The 26,318-nt window shown below is 33.3% G+C and overlaps 1 protein-coding gene across 5 annotated transcripts in view; it reads left to right on the top strand.

Annotated features, from left to right (window-relative positions):
• Positions 1-26,318, top strand: part of LOC118183158 (solute carrier organic anion transporter family member 74D-like) — a 501,251-nt gene that overhangs the window by 401,051 nt on the left and 73,882 nt on the right. For all 5 annotated transcript variants that reach the window (XM_085823324.1, XM_085823325.1, XM_035352601.2 and 2 more), the window contains one exon: positions 4,747-4,839. The gene's annotated coding sequence lies outside the window, so the exon portion shown is untranslated. The remainder of the gene's footprint in view (positions 1-4,746; positions 4,840-26,318) is intronic.

Raw genomic sequence — 26,318 nt, 5'->3', positions numbered from 1 at the left:
AAAGTTTTTTTTTTTAAACCCGTCTTTTGCTATAGTTGCAGGATTAAAGTAGAATAAACTTAAAGCATCTAAATTAATTAGTAAATTGGAATGAAAGCAAGGGAATTCCTCTATAATATAATAATTGCAAGCTTGTATAAGAGGTTTAACACAATATCAAAACTAATCCAATTAAAGAAAGAATTCATAGTCGAACAATCTCAAAAAATAAAAATGCGAAAGGGAAAATGTACAAAATTATACAAATAAAAAAAATCTCCTTTTGTTGAAATTCCAATTCAGAACTCATCAGGGGAAAATGAATTAAAGCTTCATAAATGTCGATTATAATATGTTTCTTCGCCTGGTCCATTTAAGATCAAAAACCGTAAAAAGATTTCATCAAATTTTTATATTAAACTTAAAGGAAATTGAAAAACACAAATGGAAATATGTGTAAGATAAAAAATATGTAAATATAAATTATAATTTAAATTAGCAATAGCCCGTTAATTCTTAATTTTAATTTAAGTGTTTCTCCTCTCAGTTCTAAAAATAGTAATAACTTTTCCTAAACTGCGTCATTTCTAGATTAATCCTATTATATGAGTTTTACATGACGATGTGCCATAGCTAATTCCGAACTTAAAATTTCAGGAACTGAAAACCTTTCTTTTAATAAGCTGCCATATTGGATAACTGCGCACTTTGCTTCTACTTTTCTCGCCGTTAAGGTGTCACGCTGTTTTGTTCCTATCGCAACAATGTCAAAAAATGTAAAAGTTTTGAAATAAGCACGATTAGGGGGCCAAATTTGCTCATCAGTACGGATTCGTATCTATGCCATCAGCTTTTCCTATGGTATTACACACACACACACACATATATGTATACATGCACAGACAAATTGGAACTTCGGCGGATCATTTTTCAGTGGATCGAAGCCAAGAAATGATTAAGCCGGGAAGCTGTTATATATTTTTAAATAAGTAAAGATTGCAAATTTTAAATATTTATTGTTTTCAACACGAATGCACTACATAAAAATGCTACTTTTTAACAAAAAAGACATTCTTTATCTTTCACTTCTTGCGGAATTTTACGTCAGTTGGAAAGGCGATTTTTAAGAATTAAAATATTTTTACGGTTCGCTTCGCTTCGACTTAACGTATAAAAGAGATTTGTATTTTTTGTAAAGCTTTTTTATCTCGGCGAAACTCCACATCAGATCTTGTTCATTTTTACTTTCTCTGTCTTCTTCCTCTAAACCCCTTTTTAGATAGAAACTGAAAGCTAAGCCTACATTTTTTACAGAAGTAAATTTATCACAGTTTGCAACAAAGACGCTAGAAACGCGAGCATGAAGTAAAGGACTGCATGCGAAGCCTTGCTGTATTATTCTGTTGCCAGATTTAAATACTAAAACTGTATAATAAAAACAATAAATATATACTCTGCTTCAAATTTTTTCCCGAGTGATTCGTGCTGAAAATACTGCATTGGGAACGGGATTTGCAAACGGTTAATGCGGTAAAACGGTAGTTCGAGGAACGATGGAAGCGGAAATAAATAATATATTCACATAGAAATTTATTCAGCAACAAAGATGGCTATCAAAACATGCTGGGAACCGATCGTTGCGGCAAAGATAAATCAAAGTTCTGCTGTATTTTATCGTGAGTCTCGTGTTCGTAGGTGACATCAAATCTACGAGAAATTTGAAGACTGCAAGCGAATTTTCGCTACGTCTTGTAAGTACCACAGAGACAGAGAAAAGATGTAAAATACGCTTTTATTTGACTTAACTAAAAGTTAACAGACGACATCAACTCCTGCTTACAAAGCGCCAACAGTTGTAGCTTAAAATCAAAGATAATGGATGAACTAAAACTAAGACAAGTAAGCTAACCTAACGGTTGCAGAACTAGCATAACGTGCAAGCCGGCTCTGACGTAAGGTCGGTGGGCGCAACAAGGCCTAATGGCGAGAACAAAGCAACGCCATAGAATACTAGCAAGAGAATCAAACTAGCAATTTGTCCTTCAAGCAGGCGGAACACGCTCTAATCCTACCTTCTGAAACCTTTCTTTAAATACTATCTTCTTTCTACCTCATTTGGATATCACACGAGCTAGAAATTTACATTCTGGCAGGAAAATGGAACGCTTCTTAGAACCATCAAATTTTGAGTAACGTAGTTCTCCAACCGAACATGAGCACTTGGAATCCCGAATTTTGAGTTTGTTTTATTATATATTTAAAATTTTGTAAAAGTTTGACGACTTTTTGATTAACAAACTCAATGATTTCAAAGCGAGCAGTGGCAACACTGTACGGTAAAAAAAATTTATATCCAGCGCGCGAGAGTATGCATCAGAAATTCTAAAGACATGCTATTTTGCTGTTTTTAAATATTTTGTGGTATTGCTGTTGAATCGAATTTTATGTATTGTTTTAAGTGCGAAGAATATGATGTTTAATAACTAAAGGTAATACACAAAACGTTAAGAAAACGGCCTTTTGGGTGTAATGTAAAATCTGAAAACTTTCAGTTTTTTTTTTTTTTTTTTTTTTTAATGTGATATTAATCTATTTCGACTGCGTATCCAATATTAATTGGTTTAGCTCTAGTAGCGAACTCTTGCTAGGCTAGCCTAGCATAATAATACTGTGCGTAATAAATTTTTCTTTCATTTGCTTTGTTAGTTGCTGTTTATTAATGGCTTATAACACGGAGACAGATTTCTTTTTTCTTTTATGCCAGTACTGATGTTTGAGCATGTACTGGAGATTTACAGTATCAGCTTTCTTAGCTGTTGAGCTTAGTATGGGAAATGCTTCACTGCAGCTGTTTTTACAGCAAGACTCACTTATTGTGAGTATAATAAGGATTTAATTACTCAGCTTTCGTTTAATACGAAACGCAGCAGAGCGTCTTCTGTTTAGAAATCGAAAAGGAAAAAATAATAACTACCATCAATAACGTTCCAAAATAAATATCGACAGGTTGTTAACCTTCCTTTAATCCCTTTGTTTCAAATGCTGCTCACCTTAAAGATATATCCATGACTATAGCATTCATAGTAACTATTATTGTCTTCCTCTTTTTGATACTTTTTCATTTCTTTCTGAAAGTCTAATTACGTACGTACATAAAGAATTTTGGCTGTGATATTTCCTTCTTCTCTCACTAAAGAACGTGTGAGAAAAAATTCTTCTCGAGTCTAAATGAATTCTCCAACTTTGAAGTCATTGTCCTGAAATCAATGATAAGCTTTCAAGTTTTTTTTTTTTTTTTTTTTTTTTTTTTTTTTTTTAACCAATGTCATGTAGTAACGAGATCTGCAATTTTTCCGGATTTAAAAAAAATATTTTATTATATTTATTTGTTTATTTATTTATTTTTTGCCTTAGGGAAAAATGCAACAGTGTTGCTAGTTGCGTTTTCCCCCCCCTCTCTATACTTTCCTATCATGTCTTGATGATAGGGCAGCTTGTTAAATTACTCTACAAGAGGCATCCTAATGCGGCGATGGTTCATTGCGTCATATATTGTAAAATCAAATCACGAGGGAATTTCATTTGAGAAACTTTTATTTTTGACAGTTCATTGAAACTCGAAATTACCAACAGTCATTGAACTATCCAATGCCTGAATTTCGCGGGGATTTCCAATATTATCGAAATTCCATCCATTTATTAGCCGAAAGGACGTTAGCCCAGAAGGGCTATTAATTTCGTTTTGGCATTTTGCGTCGATTCAGGATAAGCATTGTTTCACTTTTCAGATTGTTGCCACCAAATATTAGAGCCCTGTTCCAATTTTAGTATATGTACTGCCAAAGCAATACATATTAGAAACCTGTATTATATTTGAAGAAATTAAACAATGAAGAATCTGCATAAATGTATGTATGTATGTTTCTCGCACTGTGATAAAACAACGATACTTAGGGCCATCCAATTTTGAATGGTGTACGTCTCCACCCGCATATGGGCATCTAGAAGCCCAAATTTGGAATTTGTTTTAATACCTATTTCGTATTTTGTAAAGCATTTATGAGTTTTTGATTAAGAAACTGTAGTATTTCAAAGCGAGCAATGGCAACGCTGTCCGGAGGGGAAAAAAGAAAAAAATATTAATAAATCTTCAGCGCACGAAACTGTGTATCGGAAATTCTAAAGGTATGATCTTTTAAATATTTTGTGATATTGCTGTTGAATTGAATTTTACGGTTTAAGTGCGAAGAACTTGATATTTAATAAATAAAGGTAATACACAAAAGGCTAAAAAATGCCCCTTTGGACGTAATATAAAATCTGATTTTATTTATTTATTTATTTATATATTTGATATTCATGTTGAGTTTAAATATCATTTTTAAAATGATTGTAAAGCTGAATCAAAAAGATTAAACAGGGTACAGTTGATATAAGGAATTACATTATATATATTGCTTGTAACTTTACGAAAACGTATTACGTATTTCTGAAAATAAACTGAAATCTTATGTGTTATGTATTAGCCATCATCGTCAATTTTCCCTTATATCGATCCTCAATGATATCCTTCAGCTGTATTTCAAGTTAAAGTTTATATACGTTTCAGTTTCCTTAAATATAATGGGAATAAGTGTAAGTGAAGGCCGCAATTTTTTTATATTCTTGTCATACGTATGTTTATCAAGTACGTATTAAATGCATGTTTGTTATATTTTGTGACTCACAGTACGATTATCTAAATTCCACTTTTTTTTAATCTCATAGGTTTCTAATCTTCCATTCTCGTCATGATATCGCAACAGAACTGTACAAGAAGTAAACAAAATTTGAAAGAACTGTCAGAGTCTTCACGTACTTGTAAGTTGCATTTTTTTTTAACTGCTTAAATATTCTTTGTTATTCTTAGCCAAATTTCTTTAAATATATATACTATTTCAAAGCAGCAGAAGCTCCGTGAAAGGGAATTATAGAATAGCGATAGCTTATTTAATGTAATATAATACTACATTAACTGCACAAAACTTATCATGAGGCATTTTATGAATGACTCACACGCATTAATATCAGAAACATTGTGCTCTTAAGTTGTAGAGACAGAAGTTATTTTTGAAGCAGGAGATGTGAAAAATGTGCAGTGCCTTCGTCGGGACTCGAACCTGAACCTCTCGAATACATATCGAGTGTGCTTCCAGTTACACTGCGAAGGTATGCAGAAAGGATGGAGAAATTACTCCCCTTCTTAAAGAGCGACTAGGGATTAGGGGATCCAGTCGCCAAATCCTGGTGGTGAAGAATCATCATACACCAACTTTTTTAGTTCGGGCGCCACTATAGAATAATTAGGTTATTTTGATGCTGGAGACGTGAAAAATGAGCAGTGCCCTTCCCGGAACTCGAACCTGGACCTCTCGAATATACGTGCCGAGTGTGCTTACCGTTACACCACGAAGGCATGTTAAGAAGGCGGGAGAAATACATTATAATATTTAATAAATGAAGTAAACACACACTACGTTAATAATAAGAAGACAAAAAAAGTTTTGTAAAGCCATCTTAGTTCGAAAACTGAACATTGGTATGATGAACTGAGAAAAAGATTGGGGGGCACGGAAAAATATATGCCAGCACCTAACGCTGCGTCGGGAACTAAACGTATACTACTATACTGGTTCTAAAACTTTGTAATTTTGTTGTTGAATTGTATAGGGTGTAAGTGCTAAAAAAATTCCGCTTAGTAATAAAGTTAAAAAGACAAAAAAGAGTGGAGTGGGTATAATAGAAGACTGAGTAGATTGCGAACTCATCATTGGTGTAAAAAAAAACCCTTAACAATCCATGCAGAAAGGAGGAAAAAAATACCTTATAAATTGTGTTTGAAAATTAAAAACCATTTTAATGAAATTTTTCCTCGAGATTTCTTTCACTTTTCATATACTTTCAAAAAAATTAATATTTCATGCCTGAAAATTAGCAAAATTTTATCAAAATTAATTGATTGCTAGCACATGAACATTAAATGTGGGTTCAAATATTCGCTTGTTGGTATTCACATGTATATTAAGATAATAATAAACTCAATGTGAAAACGTATATTGCATATGGATAATTTAGTTCGTGTGAAATACCTTACGATCTAAAGCAGTTTGACTGAGAATTTACAGAGGCTATCGTTGCTAGCGGAAAGAATGTTTTATGTGCTGTGTAATATGTGTAGAGTATAGGTAGTTTTCGGATTATTATGATTAATCTTTGCTTTCTGTGCATTCGTAATCTGGCAGCAGACACAATATCATACACAAATGATCTTTAGTGATCGGTTTGTTCAGCTATTCACACACCATGTGATTTCCGGGTGAGCATATGATAATAGCACCTCGCAAAAATTCTCAAGGATTTTTACGGAAATGCAGAAAAATCCCTCAATTCATAAAAGTTGTTGAATAATAGCTGCATGGATAGACCTGTGTCTGGACAGTAGTTTCTTTTCAGAATAAAATAAAACGAAATCTCTAAAATGTAACACAAAGGGCCGCGGGAAATCACAGGTGATTTTTCTGTCGAAGAGAACAACAAATTCTGTCGTTTGGTTCCTTAGGTTACCCCCCTCTAACTTTTTGGGAGGAGATTCTCTACCTCTCCTCCTCTTTTTCATCTTTCTGAGAGAAGCCCGCGGTTGCCATCCTGAAAGCTATTTTTAGTTTACTCCTGTGAGAGAGATCGCGAACTTAAGATTGTCCGTAAACTATGGTTGCCTTATTATTATTTTTTTTTAGCGGCCGGTGTTTTACGTCAGTGGACACCTGAAAAAGAACGCCAAAAGTCGCCAGGGTTTTGTATCTTTGGCGACCATTAAATTTTTTCCGCGCTAAGTATTTCTCAAAATTTTTTAGGTTACTGCCCTCTTGTTTCATCTAACGTTTTGCAACCCCCGTACATTTTTGCATAGTTGCATGCATGTATGTGTATATGAATTATGTATTAATAATTGTGTATGTAAATTATGTATTATATCGTGTATGTAAATTATACATAATTGTGTATCTAAATTATGTATGTGTGTATGAACATACACATGTATATGAACTAATAAAATAATTGCAATTAATTAATTATATTAAGAAAGATTAATTAAGTTAACATTTGTTATTTCTTTGCCAATAAAAATTTGTCATTGCAAATAATAAGAAGCATATTTTCATTTTTTAATGAAAATTTCATGTGCATAGTATCATTCAATAGTTTTTTTTTGTTTGTTTGTTAGCCTTTTTTTTTTTTTTTTTTTTTTTTGTGCGTGTGTGTGTGTCTTTGTTTTTTTAATACATGGCGTACATTATTAGAATTTTTTCCTTCCTAATATTATGCGGAAAGTAATGCTATTGGAGGGGGGTAGAAATGCATCGTCATATTATTCTATAATAAATATACTAAGATATTAAATAAATTATATTTAATTCTTATAATAATATTACTGTAACATTACTTGTCAGCTCGAAAACTGCTTACTTTCAAGGGTCGGCCCATTGGCCTGTATGACGTTTGCTAGAAATTCTAAAGCCTTCGAGAGGTCCGTGTATTCTACTTTGAAGACGACTATTTTAGGTGGATGGCTACCTCCAAGGTTCAAAACTGCCCACCTTAAAGAGGACAGGGAACTGCCCATGGGCCTGTGTAACGTTTGCTAGAAATTCCAAAGCCTTCGATAGGTTCAATAGGTCCTACTTTGAATACTACTATTTTAGGTGGATAAAAAGTAACAGGAAAAATTTTAACTAATCATCATGTTCAGTGTCGTTGGCAGTATTTTTGCACTGCTTTTCATTACCTTACTCTAGTAATGTGTCCAGACATTTTACAAGGGTAGACATTCACAAGACATTTTTCAAGGGTAGACATTTAGGTTTTACTAGAACAGTTTTTATTTAGAGTTTACTAGACATTTTGCAAGACACAAGATACTTGCATTTTACAAGACCTTTGCATTTACAAAACATGTTTCAAGCATTTTACATTTACAAGACATTTTACAATGGTAGACATTTACAAAACATTTTAAAAGTGTAGACATTTATAGTTTACTAGAATATATATAAGACATTTTGAGAGAGTACGCATTTTACAAGGGTAGGCATTTACAAGGCTAAACATATACAAGACATTTTACAAGGGTAGACATTTATATTTTACTAGAACGGTTTTTCATTTATAATTTGCTAAAGTATTCACAAGACATTTTACAAAGCTTTTTAAAATAAATAGATAACAATATATTGTAAACCAACGTGTTTTTTAGTTTGGAACTATTCATTGATCGATATTAAAATATGTGACACATCTACATTTTCACAATGAATTTTCTGTGAAAACGTACTCATCAAAATTATTTTCTCCATTTGTAATACAAAATGTAAATAAATTTGCGATAGATTAACATATTAATTTACCAAAATGTTGTTAAATTAATATAAAACTGTTAATTGAACTGACTAAATACAGTTTTTCTAACCATATACCATGGAGTTGTGGAAAAAATATTGTTAAAAATGCACAATAGTATTCCATTTCCCGTGTGTTTTCGACCGTTTGGATCTATATTCTGTCGTAAGAGATAAGACTGCATTACTATTTTAACTTTTTCGGATTTTCATGCGGACTTTGGACATAAACTTGATACTATTTAATCAACTGTCTTTAATAAACTAAATATTTTCCTGTAAATTGATCGAGAAGTACGTGATTGGTGAAATGTTTAGCTTTTATTATAATCTGTAAAACAGTAATGTAGAATGTTAGATTTTACCTGTACATATTTTTAGCATTTTCTTTTTTTCTACTTGTGTAGTGAACTACGGAGTGAAAAATTGTATTAAAGTTAGAACAGAAATACTGCGGAAAGCTGTAGATTTATTTAAGTTTTTAATATCTTTTCGTTGATGTTTTTTTGAGTCGACCAACTGTAATTTTATACGCATTGTCGCCACGAAGGCAATGAACTGTTGGCTATGGAACCATGAACGCTTATTTCCTTACTATAAGTTGCTATGCTGAAGGTCACTGTACCACTGTGGTCCACCCACCCCCAGCATCGTCGTCACCTGTTGCGCTCTCTGGTTCCTCATGGTCGGAGACTTCCCAACGTCACTTCCGGAGGGATGAGGGACGAACACGAAACCGGATATTGTGTAACCCCGCTCTTGTAGCGTAGTTTCCAGGAGGAGGTTCGGTGCATGGGAGACAATTAAATACACACAAATGGTGTTTTTCAAAGTAAAAAACGGTGATTTTTTCCCCCAAAACTTAAAATTGGGCATTGGAAGGTAGGTTTTGACAGATTATTCTAGCGTGTTCCTTCATCCTTTCTGAAGCTAAAAATAACCACTGCTGTCACCGAGTTAAAAAGTGCCGCCCGTTGTTAAGCTTATTGATACTGTAATTCTATATATAGATGATACGATGCGGGAATTGTGGGTCAATGTTCTTGAGTTCCATGTCGAGTTTACAGTGTCACTATGGCAGGGTGACAGACATGATGTTGGAATTAAGCAATGTTTATGTTTATGTCTATTACGCACGAACGTGCCAGATGCAGATATTTCTTTATTATTTAGTGACGTTGTGATTAAAAAAAAAAAAAAAAAGATAAATGAATAAAAATATATCGTTATAGTTTAATTATAATCTGACTAATTAATAATTTCAATTAAGAAACTGACATTTTATTGCAACTGTTAATGAGATTATATTGCTGTGCTTGGATAATGAACTATTTTGAGTGATGTTCGGTTGCTAGAATAATCTCTCTCTCTCTCTCTATATATATATATATATAAAGAAGAAAGTCTGTGTGTGTGTTTGTTCGCTAATAACTCAGTCACTACTATAGCTATCGTCACCAAACTTCCCACAATTCTTTTCTGGGTCCTAGGAAAGGTCGACGTCCACTTTTTTCCCCAAAAAAGGTAGCTAAAATCAGAGATATTAATTAAAAACTCGAAAAAACGATAATTTTCGCCCTCATTTTTCCGAGTGGCAACAGTCTCGCACGGTGGAGATATAAATCTGCTTTATTTCGAGAAGTGTTGCCACTACTCGCTTTCAAATCGTAGAGTTTGTTAATGAAAAATTTCTAAGTTTCACAATGAAATAAAAATAGCATTGCCAAACATTAAATACATTATTCCTTATTCCAAAGATTCGTGGGAAGCCATTTCCACTATTCCCATCTTCGTACGACTTTTAATCAGCCGAGATATGAATTAAAAACTCTGAACACATTAATTTTCGCACTCATTTTTCCGAGTGGCAACAGTCTCATGCATTTCAGAGAAGAATGCTTTTGTTGCTACTGCTCGCTTTCAAATCAGAGTTTGTTAATAAAAAATGTGTAAGTTTTACAAAATCTCTATATAAAGAAGAATGTCTGTTTGTTTTGTTCGCGTTATTAATTTCTGATCAATTGGGATGAATTTTTTGACACATTTAATCGACGTATAGGTGAAATATTGGATGGAACTTGAGCTTTTGCGATCATTTGAATAGAAAGAAGAAAATCATTAAAAACTGCGTGCCATTGTGTCTGATAATGAGAGAGAATTAGTTTATTTTTCTATCTACATTTTTTATGTGGATTCCATATCGCATCACACTGAAAAATGTATGAGTAGGAATAATATTTTTTGCATCGTTATTAGAGAAGGATTACAGCGGTATCGTTCTCTCTGTTGTTAGATACATTACTGCTTATCTTACTTAACTAGCATCGGATACTTCCTCTAGTACATCTATATAGTTCAGATAGGTAGTAATTTATTTTAATGAGAGTTCAAATTCTTTTGAATACAGTTTGTAGCGTCATGAAACAGAAAACGATATTAGCTTGATAATATGAGACTTAGGTCTGCCTATGTTGTGCAAATATAAGTAAATTACTTCAGATTTTTTAAGTGAAATTAATCCAAGAAAACTTATTTACAATAATGTCATATTAAATTCCAAAAGAACTTATATTGGAGTTTGTTTTGGTCTGATAGCAGTACATATTGTTATAAAGGCTGTCCGGACATAAAAACCTCTTTTTAATATGTTCTTTCGTAAATTGATATAATTAATGTGCTTTATTCTTTTAAATGATTAGGTAACATAATTGTAGATAATTTAAGTAATAAACATAAACACTTAATTTTAATCCTGCATTAAGAATAAAATGCTTAGAAAAATCTAAGTAGTGAGTTTTATCCCAATTTCTTTTCCGTATTTGTCAAACCTCGTGTTTGCACCTTTTTTTCCTGCAATGGCTAAAAGGCTAAGAATAGAACGTAGTTACATGTGTAAAAACATGATGGGAATAATATCCAGGGTCAGTTCCTGTATTTCGACAGGTTGATTGCGTGAGGTTTTCGTGACTTTTCTTACTTGTCACATGAATACAAATCAGTTTTCCTTGAATGTTTCTCCTCACAAAATTCCTCCTAATTACAAGGTATCTTAGATGCTTTATCATACAAAGATGAAAATCTGAATATACAGTGATTACAAAAATTGCTGTTATAGTAGTGGCAGATATTTAGCTCAAAGGGGCAATTTGCCCCGAAGGGCTATTAATTTCGTTTTGGCATTTTGCGTTGATTCACTATAAACGGTGAAATCACTTTTTAAATTATTGCAAACAAATATTATCGCCCTGTATTATATTTAAAGAAATTAAATAATGAAGAATCTGCATAAATGTATGCATGTATATTTCTCGCACTGTGATAAAACAACGGTATATTGAGCCATCAAATTTTGGATAACGTACGTCTCCACCGAATATGGGGTATTTGGAAGCCCAAATTTGGAATTTGTTTTAATATCTGTTTCATATTTTGTAACACTAACGAATTTTTTATTAACAAACTCAATGATTTGAAAGCGAGCAATGGCAACACTGTACGGAAAAAAAAAAAAAAAAAAAAAAAAAAAAAAATCTCCAGCGCGTGAGATTGTGTATCGGAAATTTTAAAGATATGCTGTTTTTAAACATTTTGTGATATTGCTGTTGAATTTTATGTAGTTTAAGTGGTATTTAATAAATCAAGGTAACACACAATACGTTGAAAAAAATGCTACTTTGGGTGTAATCTAAAATCTGAAACCTTTCCTTTCCCCCCCCCCCCTTTTTTTAAATTTCTTATTTCGTCGTTATTTTTATACTCATGAATATACTCATGTTACTTTTATAACTCAAACACCATGTCGAGGGGTATAGCGATCACAGAGTGAAATAAAGAGAATCTTTAAATAGCAAACTTTAACCTTTTACGATCAGGTGTTCTGAGAAAGGTTGTAGGAATTGGTGCCAGGTGGTTCTGCTTCGAAAACTTTTGTTTTTATTTACTAGGTACACTTCTTAAAACTCCTTACTTACTTGAGAACCAGAAAATGCACATAAACATCCGGTCAGGAACTGACCTTGACAGAGATCCTCAAAATTGACCTTGGATACTGCTCCCTTTTATTTGCTCTTTTTTTACACCCAAAAAGGCCTTTAAATTCCTCCCCCTTTTTCCATGCCTTCTTTTCTCCGTTTGAGAAAGCACACTTCATGCGTTATTTGTATAGTAGATAGAAAATTATTTTCTAATTTTCAAAACAATAAAATAATGTAATAAATCTACTGCACGCTGTATGAATAAATACACGTACTTCGTTATTCATTGATAACTCTCTTCATTGATAAACTTACATACATTTATGCAGATTCTTCATTATTTCATTTCATCAAATATAATAAAGGGCGATAATATTTGGTGGCAACAGTTTGAAAAGTGAAACGGACATTCAGAGAGATTCGACGCAAAATCGCAAAACGAAAACAATAGTCCCTATGGGACAAAGCCCCTTTGGACTAAAAATTAACATTAAACACTTTTTCTTCACTGCCGATCCAGTTTTCTAACTGTAGAGCTTTCATGAAGAGGAATTCATTTAAATTTTTTTATTTCGTATTTATATAAAAACTTTTGTGAGTTCTGGAACTCGTAAAGAGCAATTTTATAATGGTCCTCCAATAACCCGTCTTCTCCTTAATGTAAGCTATTCTTATTTTTGGAACCCAAGAAGACCAGGTGTAAGGGTCACTGAACCACTGCCAAGCAGACGGTGTCCAGATGGATTGTGAACATATTCGTGGACAATACCAGTGGTACTTTCTCAATAACATCCGGTCAAAGACTTCCAGTAAGTTTCGCTTATATTCAGAGCATGTTTTTCAGCTGTGGTAGTATGGTAATATGTAGTATTTACATAGATTATTTTTAGGACATACGTAGGAATCGGTACCTTTTGATAGCCTTTACATTTTTTGCCTGCAATAATATTACACTAGAAAAGTTTCTGTTAGTAAATTCACCTGGCAGCAAGTAAAGTAAATGTCGGGAGATAAGTTAGTTCTCAAATATCATTTGCTTGAATTAAAAATTGTAACTGCAGTTGGTGGCTGCGTAAAGAAATTTACGATGTTACTAGGTAAATGTCGTAAACTATTGGCATAAAGTATTTTCTCTCTCTTTCCAGCATGTCTTCGTGGTGTAACGTTAGCACACGTGTATTCGAGAGGTCCAGGTTCGAGTCCAGGCGAGGGCACTGCTCATTTTTCGTGTTTCTTACTTCAAAAATCCTAATGATTCTACAATGGCGCCCGAACTAAACAAGGTGGTGGATGATGATTTTTCACCACTAGGATTTGGCGATTAGGTCCTCTAATCTTCAATCGCCCTTTAAAAGGGCTCCCTCTTTACAGCATGCCTTCGTGGTGTAACCGTTAGCACACTCGGCGCGGATTCGAGAGGTTCAGGTTCGAGTCCCGGCGAGGGCATTTCTCATTTTTCACGTCTCTTGCTTTAAAAATCCTAATGACTCTATAGAGTGAATATAAAATATTTTAAGATAATGAGACTTTAATGCCTAAAGTAAAATCCGCATGCAATTTAAAAAATATATGGCTGTTAAGTATGTCATAAGAAGAGCAGCATATATTTTTCACTTGAAAAGACATTTAATCAAATCACCTTAATTTTGGCTTACTACTCCTTAGTTAAGGAAATTGTTTTGCATAATAAACTGGCTGTTGGTTTCTTGTTAATCACTTATAAAGTTTAGATGTGGCAGCTTCTTTGATATGTGATTTATTTTTGCTAGCTTCAAATATTTTTTCAGGCATATTATTAAGCTTATTAAGCAGTAAATTTTGTCCTCTAGAGGAATGCTAACGTGAGCAAAAATTGCTTGTCCTTCGAGCACGACCAATTCAATGTTTATTTGTGTTTTGAATAAATTTTGATTTTTCACAGATTTTATTTATTAACATATCTTTAAAGGCCGTGTGTGAATTTTGTTAAAAATGTGTGGATCGTGGAATTTTGAAAGCTAAGTGAATTTCGATTTGTGCTTGCCCTTGAATTTGAAATACGAGCATCGCTAGATTGGTACTGAATACATAAATATAATACGGGGGGGGGAAAGCCAATTTGTTTGGATAGCATTTTAAAAAAAAATGAGATGAACGCAGTAACTGCGTGGGAGTAAGTGATGTCTACGTAATAAATTCTACATAAAATCAAGCACTTTTCTGATTTTTTAGTTAATTAAATGAGAATAAAATTGTTAATAATACCTTATAAGGTATTTTCTCCCTGCTATCTGGATGCCTTCGTGGTGTAACGGTAGCACACTCGGCGTGTATTCGAGAGATCGAGGTTCGAGTTCTGGCGAGGGCATTACTCATTTTTCACGCCTTCATGTTTCAAAATAATCTAACATCTCTACAGCGGCGCCCGAACTTTAAAAAGGTGGTGGATGAGGATTCTTCACCACCAGGATTTGGCGATTGGGTCCCCAAATCCCCAGTCGCCCTTCTCCCTCCTTTCTGCATGCCTTCGTGGTGTAACGGTAGCACAGTCGGCGCGTAATAACCTAGTAATGCTGCAACCTTTTGATCAAAGAAATAGTATAACTCAATAATTTGTATGTAGCAGATGCCTGATCAATAGTCAGTCCTAAAAGAGATACCTTTTACATTTTTTGGTGCATTAAATGCATAACCGCGAAAAATATATAATTTACATTAAAAAAAATGTAGTAGACTTTATGCATTCTCCTTCTATGGTAATTTTTTTTTTTTAATTTCGAAAGGGTTGTGTAAGGGTTCAGATTACTATATTTTAATTAAATTCTGTTTAGTGCTAGATTAAAATAATGTCAAAATACGAAAAATACCAGTCATTGTTTTCTAAATTAAGATTTTTAAATATAGAATAAAATAACACATTTTAATACAATTCATGCTTTGCTTTGTTCATATTTCTTATTTTTGATCTGACATAATTACCAGAAACATTCTAAGTATGATGTAAATTTTAGCTGCCGAAATAATTTGTGAAAAGTCTTAACTTATTTTTACATCACATATAGTGATTTGGTTTGGTTCAGTTTATATGATTACGGCAAAGCTTCAAGGCTATCTGCCTAAGGGGAGAGATGCTTTCCTGTAGGACTTTCTAAGGGAAGGGGCTCGTATACACGTTACACATGGGGAAAACCACGAAACGCCCGTTTAGCCGGTCCATTCGCGAGCTTCGAGCCTCAGACTGAACTACCAGTGTTCAGCGACGTTACCGCTCGGCCGCTGAGGGCCTCACATATAGTGATATCCCTATTTATTTCAGCTATGAAGCTTATTTTTGATTCTTTCCCTATATTAATTTGAAATGGTTATTATAAATTCAATTACCTTATTTGCGATCACTTTATGTGCGAAATTATTTACGAGTTACATTAAGTTAGCATAGTTACGGTCATGAATTTCAGAACATTATTTTTCTTATTGCTCTAAAATTTATATTAAAGAGTTTGTATTAAGAAGTATCAAAGAGTTGCTATTAGGTTTTATTTGCATAAAAAACACATGTTATTTAACTATTAGTTTCTTTAATGACAATATATCATATAATTATTTATAGAGTATGAAAAATATCGTTTTTAAAGATTACAAGAATTTAAGTTTATTAATTAAAAATAATCTTCGAAAAGAATGTTCTAAAACTTTTTAAATTAATATTTTTGTTAATATTAATTCAGTGTACATTTTACTGGATCAAAATGTTTTTTATACAGCATTTAGTAATTCAGAATAATAACGCACGTTTTAAGCCATAAGTCCTTCAGCAAACTGATAATAAAGCTTTTTTTTATTATTATTATTGCCTTTATTCAAATGTCGTCTAGGAATTTAAAATTTTGAAGTTTGTTCTTTAATTGGCATAATAAAAAATAAATAAATAAATAAAAACAGCGTTTTATTAGTAAGGATTCTAAAAAAAAAAAAAAAAAAAAAAAAAAAAGGAAAGATTACGGGATTAAAATTTTCTACTTTTCTGCTTTACAACCTAATTAAAAAAGCTAGTAACAAGGTATTATTATGTGAAAAGTTTAAGCATAAAATTCTTTTTTCCTCCCCTCCCCACGGCGTAAAGAATTAGAACTTGTACTGAATATCCAATGAGTTCACCTCTCTGTTCAAAAATTAGTTTAAAAAAAGAAAAAAAAAAATACTCTGACCTCTTTTCTTACACAAACTTCATTTATGAAGAAAAAAAAAAAAAAAAAACTTCTGCATTGATTGCAATGATGAGTTAACTTTCACCTGCTTTCCGTTATAAGTAAGAACAAGGAGTCAGGCTTTTCCTTGCATCTCATTCTGTTAACCTCAATGTTTAACCTGTTAACGATCACGTGCAGCCTTTTAGGAAGATGCGATTACAAACACTGCTTTCTTTTTTTTCACTATTGTCGTTGCATTGAAAGAGTTGAATAACATGAGTGTGGTGTCTGAGTATTGAATGAGAGTCATTTTAAATGAGTTATATAGCAGAATTGTTTAATAAATTACTAACATTAAATGAAGCCTTTTTCATTTAGACGCGTAAGCGTTAAAACGTGAATCTTAAGTTTGAATGTGAATGAATTGTTAGACATGTCGACAAACTACCTGTTTCTGAAGTAAGTGTCTTCTTTGCAGATTTTAGTTAAGTATAGTTATGGCCTTTGGTGAAATTTAATGCCTTATTATAATAAAAGAATTCTCGCAATATTTTGTCGGAGTTAATATTGAAAGTGAGTTAATACTTACACAAACATCACACTAATTTACATGAGTGTATAGTATTCGTTTCTGCGGGATCATATCGAGTATTATGCATATGAATTATCCATTTCAACCCGCTGAAAATTCGTTTTATTGATTGTTAGATATTATGTTTGTTCCTTGGCCTTTATATGCAGAAGATCAGAAGATATTTTATTTAATTATAACAAGATAGCTCCTTTCAGGGAATATATTCATCAATAATTCACTTATGATTTCATTATGAATCAGGTATGATCAAATTTTAAGCATAATTTCTTTCTGATTAGTATTTCAGCTAGGATAAAATGAATGATTTTAAGAAGTACTTGTATTTCAGGAAGGTATATACCTCCCCCTTGCATTTTTATTGAATGAGGATTTCTTAGCAAAAATTATTTTTTCATTTATTTGTAGCGTCATTAGGATTTTTGAACTAGAAGATACGAAAAATGAGCAATGCCCTTGCCGGGACTCGAACCTGCATCTCTCGAATATGCCCGAGTGTGCTGCCGTTATACCACGAACGCATGCAGAAATGAGGGAGAAAATACTTTATATACTTCCCCTTTTAAAGTGCGACTGGGGATTAGGGGACTTATTGTGTCTTCATTACCTTTAATTGGCCTTTCAGAGTGTGGTGCATCTTCAAGATCAAAATTGCTGGATCGAAATTTTGCAAACGGCCCATTTTTAAATTTCGCTTATATGTGCTGTCCCAGAAGAAAAGAAAGAAAATTCAAGATAAATTATATTTAAAGTTTAATTTGAGTAATGTATAGCATAAAGATGACTATCAATATATTTCTACAATCCAAAATATAAAAAAAAATCAATTGAAATGTTTTAGATATGAATCTTAAAATGTGTGATCCTAGGCAAAAATGCTTGTCCCTTTCAAGTTTCATGTTATTCAACCTCTTTGTTTTGTAATCTAATTAATTTTTTTAAATAAAGAAGTTTAATTATTTTAAATATGAACTATTAGTGTGTTATATTCACGATAAAAATTAATTGCAGAAGTTTTTCTTTTCTTTAACAAATAAATATAAAAGTAATTTGTCTTCCATTTCATATCAAAGCCGTTACCTTGAGATTATTTTACCCCAAATTAGTTCGTAAATCTGTCTAAAAGGGGCAGTACATATTCAAGGACATAGATAAACTAGTCAAGCTAAGTTTAACTACTTTGAATATGCACTGCCCCCCCCCCTTTAGGGAGATTTACAAACTAATTTGGGGTAAAATAATCTCAAGACTTGACATAAAGTGGAAGACAAATTATTTTTATTGATTTGCTAAATTTTTATCTAAAAATTTTCAATTGATTTTTTATATTTTAAATTGTAGAAGTATATTTATAGTCATTTTATACAATGCATTGCTCAAATTAAACTTTAAATATTAATTTATCTTGAATTTTCTTTCTTTTCTTTTGAGACAGCAAATGTAAGTTAAATTTGAAAATGGGCCAAGCCAGCTTTGACTCTGGCGTTCTCGCGATATTCCTTTTGATGGACTTAATATAAAAGTGAGTTAATACTTACGCAAACATCACACTAACTTACATTAGTGCATAGTATTCGTTTCTGCGGAATCATATCGAGGATTATGCATATGAATTATTCATTCCATTCAAACATCTTTTCCATACACATTAGATAATTTTTTTTCTTCTTGGAACAGCATTTTTACCTTTTCGATTGTAAAAAAGTAAAATATGTCGAACGTTTTCACAAAGAAGCCTTGCTATATCAGCTGTCAAAATATATAATAATTATATGGCTTAAATATAAATTTGGTTGTGAAAAAAATACAATTAAGCCCTCTGTTGGGAAAAAACAAAATTGCTTTCGGAACAACCCAATATTAAGTTTTAATATACACAATATTCGCGGCCTGATGAAAATGAAAGTTGAAGTTGGAGTTTATATTATCCAATCTTTCTGTAATTCTTATGCATATATCGTATGCCTATATATAAATGGAAATGTGTATATATGTATATCATATCTATATTTCGGGCATTTACACGGACCTTGAAATATCTTTGAGGAGGAAACGCAGATAAAAGCGAATCATCCTTTTGTTTCACACTTTCTTCGAGGAAACAGTTATATGGTAGTTGGGTGGGAAAATGGCTCTCGTAAAAAGGTTTTTGACCGCCAACTTAGATTTGTAAACAATTACTTTTGAGAAATTTCTTCTTTCCTATTTATATATCCTTAAAACACAGGTAGGAAGGACGTCGCTTTTTATCTGGTAATAAAAAATAAAATGCGCAGAAAATCATGTATGGTATTCTGTTCTTAAATCAAAATCTCTTCAAGAAGAAAACTGACTTATCTTTTCACATGTTCTTTTTCTTGTGTGGTTAGTACGTTGAACTCGTGGCTTGTCTGCGGTTTTGTTCTTTCAATCGAACGAATAGTTATCGAAAACTAGTTCTAACTAAACATAACGGTCTCTTGTTTTTCTCTTTATGTTGTCAGTTTCTTTAGAAAGTTAACTTCAGTTGTTATAACTGTTGTTTCGTTTATTTTTTATAGTTTAGAAAGGGAAATTCCTTCACATAGCTACTTCCGTTTCCGCATATTTTAAAGTTTTATTGCTTCAGGTATATAGCTGTTGCCAGGAATCTTTTTGCTTCTATGATTCACATCTTGGGAAATTCTGATATAGCTGCTGCGTAATTTGAGATGCAAAACTGACGTTGAGTTATTGCCATGTTTGAGGTGTTAGAACATTTTATTTCATTTGTTAATAATAATCCAATAATTAATTAGTATTTACATCGGCGTAACTGTGCTACCAGTTTTATATATCTCAACATACGATGGAAAAATTCAGTTCCAGAAGCAGATTCAATATATTATTATTTGGAGCTGCTGAAACATGTTTCACTTTTCATGGTATTTAAAATGAACAAAGCTACAACTTTGCCGTACATTTTAGTCGCGACTCTGTCGATTTCGAGGGCAAACAGATATAGGTCCCTCTTCATCAGGAGCATAGAAATTTGCCTATACATTTTAATCAAGACTGTATCGATTTCGAGAGGAAGTAGGTAGAGCTCCCTCTTTACCAGGAGGAAAGAATTCTGCTGGCATATTTTAGTCAGGGCTTTATCGATTTCGAGGGTAAACAGGTACAGGTCCCTCTTTATCAGGAGCAAAGAAATCTGCCAAATAGATTTTAGTCAAGACTGTATCGATTTCGAAGGCAAACAGATACAGGTCCCTCTTCATCGGGAACAGAGAAATTTTCCTATAGGTTTTAATCCAGGCTATATCGATTTCGAGAGGAAACAGGTAGAGGTCCCTCTGTACGAGGAGGAAAGAAATCTGCTCGCATATTTTAATCAGGACTCTATCGAATTCGTGGGTAAATAGGTACAGGCTCCTCTTCATCAGGAGCAGAGAAATTTGCGTACAGATTTTAGTCAAGACTGTATTGATTTCGAGAGGATACGGATAGAGGTCGCTCTTTATCAGGAGGAAGGAAATCTGCTGGTAGATTTTAGTCAGGACTCTATCTATTTAAATGGCAAACAGATACAGATTTTTCTTTATCAGAAGCAAAGAAATCTGCCAGGTAGATTGCAGTTAAAATTCTATCAATTTCAAGGGCAAACATGTTGAAGTCCTTCTTCATTAGGAGCAAAGAAATCTGCCAAACACAAAATTGTTGCTGTGGTAATTTTATGTTTTACTTTGGAGTGTTTCTCTTCTGTCTTCATCATGATTGATTGACACCTTAGATACATACGACAAACGAAAAGTGACACGTACGATATGTGACAAACGAAAAGTGATACAAATTTCATCAGTGAACTAGAATATTACATAGATTCGTGTGCGATGTGGCAGGACATATACTGCTATATATGTGATGACTGTTCAACAGTATCCAACGTTTGATAAATTCATATGCGAATAGAATTTTGTAAAATATAAAATGTATGTGGTTTTATCATTTCGCTAACTGATTCTTTTTCTCTGTTTCTTTCTTTCCTCCCCCTCCCCCGTATCCTTTCTTGCTTATTTCACTCATCCACTTCAGATATATGTTGATTAGTTAAATAAAGAAGCTTCAGAAGATGTACAACTAAGCTTAACTTGATTACAATGAGATAAACTTTGACTTAGAAACCTCCTGTTATTACTATTTTGAAGCTTTTCATAGTTGGCCTAGAGCAACCATGAAATGCGCATAAAATCATGTATGTATCTTCAAACTTTGTCGACTCACGAACCCCTTAGAACTGTAAGGTTTTTTTCGTGGAACCCTATACCACCCTCAGAAAAATATATCTTAATATAATATTTAAAGTAGATCAATATGTTTTCATCTCTTGAGTGGATCGATAAAATGAGTACCAAGTTCGCTCGGGGACTAAACACCGGGGGTCCTGCGACAAGCTGACCACTTGCCCAGGACATATGCTGCAATATGTTAGAGGTACTTTATGTAAAGACAATTATAAATATTCCATGTTTTATTTTTTAAAAAAATTGACATAAAATTAAAGTGATTTATTCATTAATAGCATTAACTCCTGCTCCAGGTGTAACCTACGTTTTCTATTTTACGTTCATGCTAAAAGTGTTGGCTTTCTGTACGCCCAAAAGGGACAGTCTGTAAATACACTGAGTTCAAATAAAAGGGTATTTTAACCTCTGCTGAAGGGGAGGAATACCTTCGTGGAGAACTTTTTACAGGAAACGAGTTCGTATTCACATTACGCAAGGTGAAAATCGCGAGGACTCTTTCCTGTTCGCAGAGATTTGAGCTGCGTGCGAAATACGAATGTCCAGCGATTCTTCCCGGTCTATTGCTGTGGGCTTGTGAAAGGGATGTAGAGACATTAGGTATTTTTTGGAAGCAGGAGACTTGAAAAATGAGCAATCCCCTCGCCGGGAATCGAACCACGGACCTCTGGAATACGCGCCCAGCGTGCAGACCACTACACCACGAAGGCACGCTAAGAAGGCGGGAGAAATACCTTATATACTTTCCCTTTTAAAGGGCAACTGGGGTTTTAGGGAACCCAATCTCTAAATCCTGGGTGTGGAGAATCATCATCCACCACTCTTTATAGTTCGGGCGCCACTGTAGAGACGTAAGTTATATTTTTGAAGCAGGAGTTATGAAAAATGTGCAACGCCTTCGCCGGAACTTTTCTAGCCGGTGTAGTTTCGGGTTTATATTAATATGGTAAATGTTTTCAGGCCTAAGATTTACCATTTTTATTTGACAGTTTTCTTAAATCTGGCTCTGAAATCTACTGAAGTTTACTGTCCTCTTTTTCTTCTGATAAATTCATTAAGGCCGCCTGATTACCCAGAACTACCTAAAAAGCGGGCGGCTTCTGTCCCCACCCAATTCTGGGTGACACGAAAAAGCAAACAATCACTTCTCTTCATGATACACTGCTATTCTTTGGACTCCACAAGTTTTTTTAGTTAACTTTCACTCACACCAGCGTTAAAAATAACGGCACTTCAAGCCGGCTTTTGGCTGAATTCCGCCGCTACTCAGTTTTGGCATGGAAAAGAGAAATGGGAGGAAATGCTAGGTTCTTAAATGAGAAACAGCCACGTGTTATTTAGCCGTTATAGGTATTTATGTCGCAGTTAGAGAGTCGCTATCAAAAAACCCTCGACCTTGGAAATGGCAGGAACGCTGTAAAAATGGCGGCGTTTCTTTACAATTTTTACCCGGTAGGCGGACTGGATGAATCAACGAAAATTACGTTCATTGGGCAGGTGTTTGATCATAAATGACCGCGAATAGAAGCTATGTTTCCTGCGCGTTACGCCTGAAGAATTCCTAACTTTTTAAAATTTGCTAAAAATAATTTTTACCCTGTTTAATATTCTCTGTCTGTTGTTCTCTGCGGAATATAACTTCTTCATTTACTTTTCTAGATAATGCCAGTTGCACATCTGCATTATCTAGACAAGTTGTTGTTGTAGCTACATACACTGATGATCCTTATTTCACATAGATTGAACATTTGACAACAATAATGCTCAGCTATTTCTTATTAAGAAAATTCTGAATAGCATGGGTCAGAAATTTATTACAGTTATACTTCACATCATGGTCTAATGAAATTCTTTAATTATTATTAAGCATCGGCGAAGACCATAAATTATTAAATATTGCTGCGAAAAATAGCGTATTTTCCCCACGATATTTTATATTTTATACAATATGAATTAATTACGTTATTGTAATGCATTTTTAGGCCAAAAGGGCGTTAGACCCAAAGGGCTATTAGTCACAAAACGGCATTTTGTGTCATTTCACTTTCTGCGTTAATTCACTTTTCAAGCTCTTGCCACCAAATATTATCGCCATGTATTATATTTAAAAAAAACTATATAATAAAGAATCTGCATGAAAGCAGGAATGTTTCTCGCATTGTGAAAAACAACGGTACCTAGAGCCATCAAATTCTGAATAACGTAGTCCTCCAACCGAACATGGGCATTTGGAAGCCCAAATTTCGAATTTCTTTTATTATCTATTTCGGATTTTGTAAAACTGTAGCGAATTTTTGATTAGCAAACTCAGCGATTTGAAAGCGAGCAATGACAACAATGTACGGAAAAAAAAAATTTTATCTCCAGCGCGTGAGACTGTGTATCGGAAATTTTAAAGATATGCTGTTTTTAAAGATTTTGTGATATTGCTGTTGAATCGAATTTTATGTGGTTTAAGTGCGAAGAACATGATATTTAATAAATAAAGGTAACACACAAAACGTTAAAGAAAGACATTAGAATTTTTTTGAAAGCAGGAAAGATGAAAAATAGCAACCGCCTTCTCTAGGAATCGAACCACGGACCTCTGGAAATACCGTCCCAGCGTGCAGAGCCACTACACCACGAAGGCACGCTAGGAAAGTGGGAGAAATACCTTATATACTCCCTTTTTTAAAGGGCGACTGAGGTTTTTAGGGAACTCAATCGCCAAATCCTGGGTGTGGAGAGTCATCATCCGTAACCCTTTTTAGTTCGGGCGCCACTGTAGACACATTAGGATTTTTTTGAAAGCAGGAAAATGAAAAATAGCAACCGCCTTTGCCGGGAATCGAACCACAGATCTCTGAAAATACCGGCCCAGCGTGCAGAACCACTACATCACGAAGGCACGCTAGGAAAGTGGGAGAAAAACCTTATAGGATATAATATAAAATCTGAAGGCTTTCAAATTTTTTTTTCTTCTTATTCTTTTTAAAATTCTTCAGAAATAATTCAGATATTAGTTTTGTATCATTGGTAGCATGCTATTAGAATATTTTTTACTTTAAAACAAAATGGGTCAGCTTCAGTTTCTGGAGTACTTTTGTTTAAATTTCACATCAAATGTTGGCTAGCGAAATGGTGTGGAAGGAAAGAAGTTGGTTTAATTTTATAAGATAAGTAAATAAAATTCATGTATATTTTCATTAGTTTTCTATGTTTGAGTTCATTGTTTTTCTAGTCTCTCACATTTAAATGAATGATTCGTTTTGAAACGAGATATGCCAACGTTTTTACGTTCAGCCAAGATTTTTAACTGTACTTGTACAGTTTTAAAGTATCACCTTATATCCTGAATAATAACGAAAATGCGAATACAAATGCATCTAAACTTTCAGTTCCTGCCCAACTCTAAACTATAAATCCTTGAATTAGTCAGAACTGTCTCGTGTTTACGTATTATTAGCAGCAATATTTCGTGAAAGAAATTTTATGATTTCAACTTTATTTTTTTTTTCTAGAATTTTCTACTGATTTTCATTTTCTCGATTTTAATATAGTAGTTCAATCAGATGTAACGGAGGTGGTCTGGATTTATCTGCATGAAAGGGAGAAAATTTTCATTTTTAAATCCAAAAGAAAAATTCAGTTTTTGTTATGATATAAAATAGATGGCGCCACCAGTCTTCGATATTTTTTCGAAAATCCGAGGAGAAGGCTGAAACAAAATTCGATGACAAGTTTTAGCCATTTTTTTAATAATAAATTTAGAAAATTATTTGTGTTCAACAAGTCCAAGAATTATTAGGAGAAAAATCGTAAATTCTCTCCAGCGATAAACTGGTTAAAAAGTAAATATCGTGTAACACTTCAGTTGTGAGGGAGAAAGTATAAAAATTTTAGTTGCGATGAATTCCTTCGTACGTATTTTCTCAAGTGTAATACGTAAATCTAAATAAATAAATAAATTACAAATTAAAGTAAGTATTTTATTTCTAGTATGCATTTACGGCATATCAAGACCCTCCATTATAGATTTTGGTGTTCGCGTTAATTGAGTTACTTCACAAATGAAGTTTTGCGGAGAATTTCATTACTGTATATGGATGGGATAGTAATGCACTCTAAAGGTAATTATGTGGTTGAGATTATCCTGACGTTCCTAATGTGTAGCTGTAATTGATTTTACTTTCAGAAGTGTATTCACAAAATCATGCTTCCAAGAAGGAACTTTTTCATTGAGTTTATCCTTAAATAGTTGTACCTAGAATTTGTGTCCTTTTGGCATTAAAATTTTCTAAACCTACTTTATTTGTTTAATAACGATTATACTAAGATTAAAATTATATGAATGTAAATTAAACAATGTATGCTTTCAAAAATATTTGAATTTCAATGTAACATTAAAGTTCAACTTTTAAGTGCATAATTATATGTGCGTTTTGGATTTTAATTAAGACATGGTATAACTAATGTAACTGAAAATTTCAAAAATATTTATAAAAGAAAATATGCTATGCATTCTTTAGCATTTATACAATTTGTTTCTGTATAGTTACTATGCATACGGCTCACCAACGGACGAGCGGTAAAGTCGCTGAACGCTGGTAGGTCGATCTGAGGTTCGAATCGCGCGAATGGACTGACTGGATGGGCGTTTTTCCTATGAGTAACGTGCACAGGATCCAATTCCCTGAGAAAGTCCTCCACGAGGACATCCCTCCCCGTAGGCAGATAGCCCTCGAATGCTTTCTGTAATAAAAATAAACAGTATTATGCATGAAAGCAGATGCCTCTAAGATAAGATGGGTTTTGTCTATGTAGTTATAGTTTATTTATTTATTTATTTAATGACCGAAAACAGTATCACGATCATTAAGAAAGTATGGTACGAGCGTAAATAAAGTTAAGTTAGTTTTTAAGCC

The sequence above is a fragment of the Stegodyphus dumicola genome, chromosome 9, assembly GCF_044657685.1.
Source record: "Stegodyphus dumicola isolate Sdum_Otavi_A_Nest chromosome 9, ASM4465768v1".
NCBI lineage: Eukaryota > Metazoa > Arthropoda > Arachnida > Araneae > Eresidae > Stegodyphus > Stegodyphus dumicola.
Note: the sequence above shows the minus strand (reverse complement) of the source record. Positions and strands in the feature narration are given on the sequence as shown.